General features: G+C 42.2%; 1 pseudogene across 1 annotated transcript; it reads left to right on the plus strand.

The window, feature by feature from the left end:
* The first annotated feature begins 9,132 nt into the window (after positions 1 to 9,132).
* LOC306638379 (muskelin-like) lies at positions 9,133 to 11,291 on the plus strand (annotated as a pseudogene). The gene is made up of 2 exons: positions 9,133 to 9,159; positions 9,814 to 11,291. The product of its transcript is annotated as a muskelin-like (transcript).
* Positions 11,292 to 11,729: the final 438 nt, after the last annotated feature.

The raw sequence follows: 11,729 nt of genomic DNA on the forward strand, positions 1-11,729 counted from the left end.
ACGGGCGTGAATGTGTGAAGGTTTTCCTTACACACGTGAGACATTCACAGCTGCTAGCCAAGACTTAGGATTTCTCCCAACAATGATTGCTTGTGTGTTTGTGTACGTGTGTGTGTGTGTGTGTGTGTGTGTGTGTGTGTGTGTGCACAGAAAGAGGGAGAGAGAAAATTCATCATGAAGAATTGGCTCTCACCATTTATGGAAGCCAAAAAGTCCCTGATCTATGTCTGCAAGTTGAAGATGCAGGAAAGTCGGAGGTGTGATTCAGCCCAAGGCTGAAGCCTGAGTGGACCGGAGAATCCCAGAGCGGTCAGCAGAAGGGATCTGGAGGAGAGGGAAGCAGAGTTCAGAAAGACACGCGGGTCAGTGGACACATGGCGTGGACAGGCCAAGGCAGTTTCCGATTCGGCCCTGCCAGCTGCCAGTGTGAACCCTGCCCAGAAACCTCGGGTATCAAGGCCTCTGGAGTGAGCTTGAGGCCCCTGTATCAGGAGGACCTGATTAGCACCTCACGGGCCTGCAAGGAGACTTCCCTTGGGGTGGCCACAGCTCTACTGCCTGCCCTGCCCTGACACCCCAGTTCTTGCCAAGTTGTTATGATATTAGGGTCAACGCAAGTTGGAGGGAAAGGGGTTATTTAAAAAAGGAAGAGAAATGCTTCAAAACCAACAGACCAACACAATCATATAAACAAGAAAACTTCACAGGCCCTGGAGAGGGGTGTGTGAAGACCTCCTGGGTGTGACATAAGACTGAGAAGGTGAATACGTCATTGTTCCAATTACAATTGTTAGTGGGTCGAACATCTGGTATACATGTTGGAGAAGCAGAGCAAACAAGGTCCTGTCTCCCTGCAGGGCACCTGTTCACGCCACGACCCCTCCAGAGAGCACGCGGGTGTGTGGGTGCTCACGGGAGGAGGGCCAACCCCTGCTTTTACCACACGGATGGGAAAACTGAGGCCCAGGGAAGAAATGGGCTCCTGCCACAAATGGGACTAAAACTCACCTTGTAGTAATATTTTTGAAGTAAAAAGCAGGTATTTCTTTCTGTGTTGATGGTCTAATTCTCCTTGGATCCACATAAGAGATGCCACACTCCCTGGAACTTGCCTGTCCCTGAGAGGCTGGGATAGATGGTTTTGTAAAACAGAAAAGAGAGGGAAGAGGAAACCAGTGTAGAGGAAGGATTAACACTGGTCACCATCATCACTTCCAGAAAGTAGACGAGAAAGAAACACCCTCCCTTCATTTTATGAAGCCAACATTACCCTGATAACAAAATCAGACATACACAGCACAAAATACAAAACCATACACTAATATCATTCATAAGTATGATGCAAAATGGGTGTGGGGGTGGGAAGGAGGTAGAGTGAAACCTCACGTACACATCTGACTTGCATGACCGCAATCTGTACAGTCAGAAAAATGAGAAATTTCACTCCATTTATGTATGTTTTATCAAAATATATAAATGCATTCTACTGTCATATACAACTAATTAGAACAAATTAAAAATTAATGAAAAATATCCTTAACACAGTATTTTTCAAATAGAAGTCAACAATATAAATATACAAAAAGAAGCTGGGCATGGTGGCATATGCCTGAAATCCTAGCGACTTGGGAGGCTGAGGCAGGAGGATCACAAATTCAAGGTCAGCCTCAGTAAATTAACAAGACCCTAAGCAACTTAGTGAGACCCTGTCTTAATGTGAAAAATAAAAAGAACTGTGATGTAACTCAGGGTTAAAGCATCCCTGGTTTCAATGCCCAGTGTGCACATGCACACACACACACACACACACACACACACACACACACACACACAATTATATGCCGTGATATAATGAGGCTTAATGTAGAGCTGCAAGCTTAATTCAATGTTAAAAAATGACTCAATGTCTCACTAAGTTGCTTAGGGCCTCACTAAATTGCTGAGGCTGGCTTTGAACCCACGATACTCCTGCCTCAGCTCTGGAGCTGCTGGGGTTACAGGCATGTGACATTACACCCAGCCTAATTTCAACACTTTCTATATACCTAATAATCTAATAATCAAATCTAATAGTCTAATAATCAAGGCTGTGATTTCGGCAGATACACTCAAAGATCAGTGGAACAAAATAAAGAACTCAGAAACAGGCCTGGGGATATAGCTTAGTTGGTAGCTCACAAGCACAAGGCCCTGGGTTCAATCCCCAGCACGGGAAAAAAAACAAACAACAACTTAGAAACAGATCCAAACAAGCACGGTCAACTGAATTTTTACAAAGTTTCAAAAGCAAATGAATAGAGGAGGAGAGTCCTCTCAACAAAAGGTATTGAAGTGGTTGGGCATCCATAGGCCCAGAAACAAAATAAAAATACAGGAACTCGGGACTCTTATTCCTTATGTAAATATGTAAATATCCACTCATTTCCACAGAGTTAAACATAAAACTATCAATCTTTTAGAAGAAAACAGGAGAAACATCTCTAGAACATAGGATTTAGTGTTCTTAGATGTGACACCAAAGCACAATCTGTAAATTTTTTTTAAAACAAATTGGGCTTCATTGAAATTAAAAAAAAAGAAAAAAAGACTTTTTAAGAGGATAAAAAGGCAAGTTACGATGTGAGAGAAAATATTTACAAAACTTATACGAAGAACTCTCAAAACCCCACAGTAAACAATAAAAACCCACTCCGAAATGTACACAGGTTCACCACACTGCGCAGGAGGCATGGTGTGGTTCCTCTGGATTCCCAGGATGCTGCTCAAAATGCAAGTAACATAGAAAAGTTCAAGGATCAGACGATGCAGGACCTGCAGTTTCTCACAACTTTACTGGAACAACTTGACAATGTCTCACCCGCCTCCAGCTATGTCGAGACTTTACCCCAAGCCATAAGAGTAACCAACTGGAACAACTTCATGTGAGACGTGCTGATACAGAAGCCAAGGTCTCTGAAGAGGTTCATGACTTGAAAAGAAAGTGTGCAGTGTCACACAGCCCCTGTTGGACAAGAGAAGAGAACTTGTCACTGGTGATACTGAGCTGACAGATGCAGAATCAAAATGGCAGAGGGGAAATGAAAATGGAAAGAAAATGGAACTGGAAATATGGAAAATACAGTAGTCACAGCAGAAAAAGAGGCAGCAGCAGTGTAAAGCCAAGTCCAGGAATGCGGATGGAATTAGAGAATATCATGCTAAGTGAAATAAGCCAGACTCAGAAAGTCAGGGGTCGTGTTTTCTCTCATGTCGAAACTAGTGAGAAAAAGGAAAGAAAAGGGACCTCATGGAAATAAAACAGAGACAATAAAGTAGTTGAAAGAATGAGGGAGAGAGGAAGGGAGGAAAAGGGAGGATATGGGGGACGAAACGGACCAAATGACTCTATGTGCATGTATGAATATACAGCAATGAATCCCACTATTATGTATAATTATAATGTACTGATTTAAAAATAATAATAATAATAAGAAAAACAAATAAAGACCAAATCCCAGAGAAATCCTGGGGTTCTGGTTCACTACCTTTATAAAACAAGTGAGCTAGTGCAGAACTATGCTGAATGAATCTTGGAACACCACCTGCAGGTTACTAAAGTGAAATTTCCAGACTAGGGACAGCCTAGTCTTAATTTGAGTTCCACTTTGAGCCCATGGACACTTAATCAAATCAGTCCTGACCAAGAAATAAATACGAGATGCAGTCAGAGCCAGTTAAGGCTCACCCTGTTCCTCTGAAGTTTCTGAAATTGTTGGCTACTGTGGCGGGTGAGACCCGGGGCCCAGGGTTACACCACGTGCATCTAAAGATGGTGACTGGCAGAGAGCAAACGGCATCTTGATTATGCCTGGAGAAAGGCAGGAAGCATTTACAATTGGCTGTATGATAAGCAGTTCAGCCGCCTAGCGCGTGGACAGATATACTTTACATGTATGCTTGAGCGAGTGATCGCTTGACCTTTAACAGGATTGGATAGACATATCTGGTTACAATTGCTTATGCATGAGACTGCTTATATATTGAGGGTGTTATCTGAATAAAGCGGAAGCTGCTTCATGAACTTCTGAAGAGTACGTGTCTTTTGTCCCGCTGGTCGGGCCAAAAGAGCAAGAAGTGGCAGTGAGCCGCTTGAAGCAACCCGGGCAAGAAGCGGCGGAAATCAGTAAGTGGTGGCCCGGACTGGGATCAGACAAGGATCGGACTGGGAATTGGTGAGCGCTCAGGTAAATAAAAGACAGTTTCGCTAGTGTTATTAATGAGAAGGTTTCCCTATTTGAGGAAACAGTTACCTTAAGGTTGTAACTGAAGATTCCCCTAGAGAGGGAATATATTGAAAGGCTGTCCCAAGAGACAGCGAAGGACGTCCTATAACGAATATGTGTAAGTTATTTGTGTTACCTTTCCTTGTTTGGTTTCTGTTTGTTGTTGTTGTGGCAATATGGACATTACTTCATTTCTGTCTGACTTCCAAAAAACCAAAATTTCAAAAACAGTTAAGAGAAGGGGAAAAGATATTAGAAACTGTAAAAAAGGAACAATCAAGTCGAGCTTCTAAAAGAGAAAGTAGATGTTCAGACCTCTGTGCCTCCGCCAGAGCAGTATTAACTCCAGAGATGGGAGTACAATCAATACCAACTTCGGCTGTCAGCCCATTACCTAAAGGAACAGTGGGACTAGTTATGGGGAAGAGTTCTTCTGCTTTAAAAGGATTAAATATTGTCCCTGGAGTTATAGACCCTGATTTTACAGGAGAAATAAAAATCCTTGCTTCTTCACCAAGAGGTGTAGCAATAATAGCTCAAGGGTGATCGCATAGCTGTCTTACCCAGCTGCCATGATCAATATCCATCAAAAAATATTATTAGGTTCTACTGGCCAAAATATGGTCATCTTAACATTGGATTTAAAAGATAGACCTATGACAAAGTTAGTGATAGAAGGCAAAAGTTTTGAGGGCTTATTAGATACTGGGGCTGACAAAAGTATTATCAAGATTACAGAATGGCCCAAAACCTGGCCACTTCAACAGGCAGATCACACTTTAAGGGGATTGGGTATGGCTTCCAATCCTAACAAAAGCACAACCATATTAAAATGGAAGGTGGCTAACCAGGAGTTATGCTCTGATACTGCCCAATGTAATGCAGTTGTGGGCAATCCTCAATGGAATCTAAACATGCTGACAGGCCAAGGACCATATGAAGGGCAAGGTAATCAGATTAATTTCCCCCCTGGTGTGTATCAACAAATTAACCCTCAACTTTTAATCTATCATTATATGGATGATATTTTCTAGCTCATAAGGAAAAACCTGTCTTAGAGCAATGTTATAATTCCTTACTAAAGTCACTGGGAAGATGGGGCTTACCCACCTCAAGTTTGGGCCCCCTGTTCGATATTCTTAAAGGTGATTCTGACCCTCTTTCTAAGCGAGTGCTTACCCCTGAGGCTCGAACAGCTCTCAAGCTTGTTGAAACAGCTGTGGAAAAGGCTCATCTTGATCGTATTGACCTAACTAAGCCTTTATCATTCATTGTCTTGGCCACAAATAAGTTACCCACAGGAGTGTTTTGGCAAAAGGGTCCTATTCTATGGGTTCACATGAATTATGCCCCAACAAGGTCTTAGCCTTGTTTACTAAATCTGTGGCAGAATTAATCCTTAAGGCCTTAGAAATATTCCTTTCCACCTTTGGATCACATCCCTTGACTATCACTACTCCATATACTACTGATCAGATACAATATCTTATTAATAATTCAAGTTCATGGGCGGTAGTCTTTACTAGTACTTCTGCTGTGTTTGACAATCATTTTCCATCTGATCCTCTTCTCTAATTTTGGAGTCAACATCCTATGATTTTTCCTAAAGTCACCCGAAAAGAACCTATTACAGAAGCTACCCTTATATTTACTGATGGATCAAAAAATGGTATGGGTGCTGTTACTATAGATAATGTTACAGAAACATTGTTGTTTAATACTCTATCTGCACAACAAATGGAACTATTAGTAGCTATAGAAGTATTCAAAACCCACCATGAGCCTTTTAACCTATTCTCTGATAGCAAATATGTTGTTAATGCTGTTCAAAATTTAGAATTAACTGGTCTGATTTCCCTCACCCCCACTATTACTAAATATTTGCAAAGTTTACAAAAACTTATTTAGGACAGAAAAAATCCTTTTTTTTATTAGGCATGTTCGGGCTCATACTGGCCTTCCAGGTCCTTTAAGTTTACACAATGATTTAACAGACATGGCCACCAGAGACCCACACATCTTTAATATGCTTGAAAATGAAAAAACTTTTCATTCCAAATTTCACATAAATGCTTCCACTCTACACACACGCTATAAAATTACTAAGGCAACATCTCGGGACATAGTCAAGTCTTGTGCTAAATGTGTTACACTTATTCCTAACCCCTCGTTAGGAGTAAATCCAGTCATATTTGGCAAATGGATGTAACTCATTATTCAGAATTTGGAAAACTACAATTCATTCATGTGTCTATTGATACCTTTTCAGGATTTATTATGGCCTCTGCTTATACTGGAGAAAAAAACCAAAGATGTAATAACACACTGTTTACACTCTTTCTCCATCCTAGGAGTTCCCAAACAAATTAAAACAGATAATGGTCCTGGATATACGTCCCAGGCCTTTAAACAATTTTGTTCCACCTTTAGTATTCAACATGTCACAGGAATTCCCTATAATCCTACTGGACAAAGCATTGTTGAGCGTGCCCATTTAATGCTTAAAAACATGCTTTATAAACAAAAAGGGGGAATAGGGGCATCATACAGATCCCCAAAAGACAAATTGTCTGTTGTCTTGTTCATTTTAAATTTTTTAAATCTTGATTCTGAGGGCCAATCGGCTGCTGACCGTCATTCAGAGCCTAATAAAAAGCATCTACCTCAAATGCTCTGGAAGGACATTCTATTAGGACAATGGAAAGGCCAAGATCCGGTATTAATCTGGACCTGAGGGTCTGTTTGTGTTTTCCCACAGGATGCATAATCGCCAATTTGGGTGCCGGAGAGATTGGTCAAGGCCTTAACAGAGATCCCAAAACAGGAAGAAGATGAGGAGGCTTCTCCTGCTGATGCTGCTGGCGATTTCTTGCCAAGTTAATGGAGGAGACTCGCGTGAACTATGGGAGATAGTGAAGATGTGGCCCTATCCTGTACCCCTTACCAACTCCTCTATTCTATATCCTCCTATTTTTACAACATTTGGCCACATTTCTGCAGTCTGCTGTTCTATGGGGAAAAGAATGGTTTGTGTTTTTGTCCAGGGGAGGTCTCTTGTGTGTTATATCTGTCCTGTGCATATACAAAATGCATATACATCCACGCAGAAAACAGACATTATTTGCCAAACTCTCGTCACAATTGATGCTGGCTCATCCCCACAAGTCTGGTTAAATATGCTGGACCGGAAGTCAAAGACAGGTAAGATTCATGAGGAGCTCATACCAACCTAAGACAGGAAATGAGGGCTAGAACCTCATTGTCCAATCACGGGTAAGGATGTTGCTCTGCTGTGGACAACCTAAGACAGGCACGGTCCCTTTTATAAACAGAAAGGGGGAGTTGTGGTGGGCGAGACCCGGGGCCCAGGGTTAAGCCACATGCATCTATAGATGGTGACTGGCAGAGAGCAAATGGCGTCCTGATTATGCCTGGAGAAAGGCAGGAAGCATTTACAATTGACTGTATGATAATCAGTTCAGCCGCCTAGCACGTGGACAGATATACTTTACATGTATGCTTGAGCGAGTGATCGCTTGACCTTTAACAGGATTGGATGGACATATCTGGTTACAATTGCTTATGCATGAGACTGCTTATATATTGAGGGTGTTATCTGAATAAAGCGGAAGCTGCTTCATGAACTTCTGAAGAGTACGTGTCTTTTGTCCCGCTGGTCAGGCCGAAAGAGCAAGAAGTGGCAGTGAGCCACTTGAAGCAACCTGGGCAAGAAGCGGCGGAAATCAGTAGGCTACAATGGGTGCACTATTGACTAGGAGGAAAGAGGAAATGGTAGAGTAGAAACCATCAAGAAAAAAAAGCAGAAGCGTGGGTCAATGCACTATTAGAATAATTACAGAACAAGAGTCCAGCAAATCAAATTTCAACTTCTTCAATCCACTAAAAGCATCTGTGAATGGAGAATCTGGATGAAGATTCTGAATTCATGTTAGCCTCTGATTTTGAAATTGAACAAATTTGATTTTGTGGATTCATAGGAAATGATAGGAACAGGTGTTCGATGTAATTTCTGATCTAGTGAATGCAAATGAAAATCACAAAGATACACACCCATACTCCTTCCACAGGGACTAATATTAAAAAGAATGACAAACATAGTGTTGTCAAGAAAATAAACCAGCTGGAGTCAGCGGTAGATGGTGGAGTAGAGAGAGGAAGCATGACCCAACAGGTCCTCAGCACCGGACATATAAAGCCAGGAAAACTGCTTCTCAGTGAGATGAGTAACAAAGGAACCTTACTGAAACATAACACGGAACTGAAAATTTACAAAAAAAAAAAAAAAAAAAAAAAAAAAATCAGAGAGCTACAGAAACTTGGTAACTTGAGCATAAGAAGTAATACCTTAGAATTGTGCCATCTCTGACTGCCAGCAAGCAGAGCAGGAAGCTCTGCAAAAGAGATGTGTGGCTGGTGGATAAAGAAATAAAAATAAAGAAAGACTGACCTCGGGAAACTTGAGGTTTCCAGAGGAAGGCTGACTTTAATCGACACAGAGTTGATAGGGAAGTTGCCCAGTGAAAACAAATCCAAAGCATCAGCTGGGGTGAAAATGTTCCATGGGGGCGGTGAGCCCTGCCTGGGTGCAGCGTTGTGGAACATGCCAGCAGGTGAGGAAGAGGTTCCCAGATGCTGCAAGCTGTCTCTGTGCAGTGGTGCAGCTGCAAACAGACACGGTGGGATTGGGAACTCACAAAGAAAGTTAACAGCAGCCGATGACAAAAGTCCCAGAAGGGACTGGAACCAGAGAGACTGAGACAGGCACAAAGAACATTTTACCTGGACTGTTCAGCCTCTGGATCCCAAGGGAGAAAAATCCCATGGTATTTGGAATCCCACAAGAGCTATTATGAAGCTGCTCATTGAGGCCATGCAAGTGCGTCTGCACCTCAGGGCGGACACCTGGTAAGTCACATCCATAGAGGTGAAGTAGAAGCTGGTGGAAGCTTATTCCCTGTGTCCTAAGAGTGGATTTCCCCCCAAAGTCCCAGAGTTGCAGAAGCCCAGCAGAGATAGGAAGCTCCCTACCAATAGGTGAAGTGAACCAAATCTCAAGTACCCACCAACAGAGTTCCATATCCCACTGAAGTCCAAACCCCAACAACTGGACTCTCCATCCAGAACTCTGCTCACCCTGCTACAGGATTACACAGTTCATCAGCAACCCCTGGCCTATCCCACCCGATACTGGGAGACTGGAAGCTGAGAGCTACTCTCTCCATCCGGCAACTAGTCAAGGAACACAGGACAGTGGTCACAAATACAGAGCCAAAAACAAATAGAAAGAATGAAAATCCAAAATGTGGAAAAGACGGAGAAGAATGAAAATCAATCTCTGTCACCAGATCTGACCACCACAGTGGAAACAAGTCCTCTCTCTCTCTCACCAAGATTTTCTTTTTTGGCGGCCACTACGATGCTGACGGGATGGCGGCTGGCGGGGCTGTTGCTGCAGCGCCCGTCACCCCAGTGCTGGCTTCTACCCTACACAAGTCGAGCTCTTTCTCCACCTACCTCCCCGAATGACTAGTTCAATGAGTATATCAGTCAACAGGAGTGTAAGCCACGATGGAGCCAAAGCATTCCCCAAAGCACCAAAGGTGGTGCAGAAGATAACCGACCAGGAATGAGAGGGGGTCATCAGATGGTTATTGATGTTCAAACATTTATTTGTTTGGTGGCTGGGATGGAACACAAGATCTTGCTGACTTCTGGGTGAATAGTGTGAAGGAGAACCAGTGGACATGTAGCTCTAGAGACACTGAGAAAGAGAATGGTCCTAGTGCCAGATCATGTCAAAAAATGTGCAATGACATTCAGTGGAGGCAAATCTACACATGGGGACGTTATTTGGATTCCTCTGTGAGGAACAGCAAATCTCTGAAAAGTGACTCTTCTTGTTATGACATTGACACAAACACGTGGATGTTATTAAGTGAAGATACGGCTGCTGATGGAGGGCCGAAACTGGTGTTTGAACATCAGATGTGTGTGGACATATGATCCACACACATATGATCTACACCTTTGGTGGTAGAATTTTGATGTGTAATGGCAGCGTACATGACAGCAGAGCCAGTGAACCACAATTTAGTGAGTTGTTTGCTTTTGACTGTCAATGTCAAACCTGGAAACTTCTTCAAGAGGACTCCTGTAATGCTGGGTCTGGGGACATCCAGTCCCAGATAGGACACTGCATGCTATTCCACTCAAAAAATCATCATTTATATGTGTTTGGAGGCCAGCAAACAAAGACCTATTTAAGTGACTTTTTTAGTTATGATGTGGACTCTGATCATGTAGATGTAATATCAGATGGCACCAAGAAAGACTCTGGGATGGTTCCGATGACAGGATTCACACAGAGAACTGAATGAAAGACATGTCTTATCTGGACTCAGCAAAGACAAGGAAAAAAGGGAAGAGAATGTCAGAAATTCATTCTGGATTTATGACATTGTGAGGAATAGTCGGTTTTGTGTTTACAAGAATGATCAAGCTGCAAAGGACAATCCAAGTAAAAGTCTGCAGGAACAAGAACCATGTCCAAGGTTCGCCCACCAGCTTGTTTATGATGAGTTACACAAGGTTCATTATTTATTTGGTGGAAATCCAGAAAAATCTTGCTCTCCAAAGATGAGACTTGATGACTTCTGGTCACTGAAGTTGTGTAGACTTTCAAAAGATGACTTATGGAGGCACTGCAAGTATCTCATAAGAAAATACAGGTTTGAAGAAAAGGCCCAAATGGAGCCCCTTAGTGCTCTGAAATATTTACAAAATAATCTTTATATAACTGTAGATCATCCAGATCCAGAAGAGACAGAAGAGTTTCAGCTCCTAGCTTCAGCTCTATTCAAATCTGGTTCTGATTTTACAGCTCTAGGCTTCTCGAATGTGGATCACACCTATGCTCAAAGAACTCAGCTCTTTGACACCTTAGTGAATTTCTTTCCTGACAGCAGGACTCCTCCTAAAGGCAACCTGGTAGACCTCATCACGCTGTAACCGTGCCAAGCACAGAAGCAGAAAACGAGAGTCTGCTTTCCGTGTTTTGGGTTGCAACTCAGTTGACTGAGGTGAAGCTGCCGTGATAAGGACTGTGCCGGAGTTTAAAGGGATCTTTACCATCACAAGTGTTAACCCTCTTCCTTCCTACTTGACCTCAACCCCATTCTCCTCATCTTATTCCTGAATTAAGCTAATAAAGTAAAATTGGTATACTTTCCATTTAAAACAAAAAAAGAAAAATATTTCTTTTTTTTTCTTATTTCCATTACCTTCCACACTCTCACTTTATTTTACTCTTTTTAAATTTTAACTTTTTTACAATTTTTTCAAGCATTTTATCATATAGTATTATTCTTCACTTTTTCATTACCCATAATTTGTGTGTATGTATGTGAGTGTACATGTATAGTTGTTTATGCTCTCACTGTGCAGAGA

This window comes from Sciurus vulgaris (assembly GCF_902686455.1).
Source record: "Sciurus vulgaris genome assembly, chromosome: 11".
Taxonomy (NCBI): domain Eukaryota; kingdom Metazoa; phylum Chordata; class Mammalia; order Rodentia; family Sciuridae; genus Sciurus; species Sciurus vulgaris.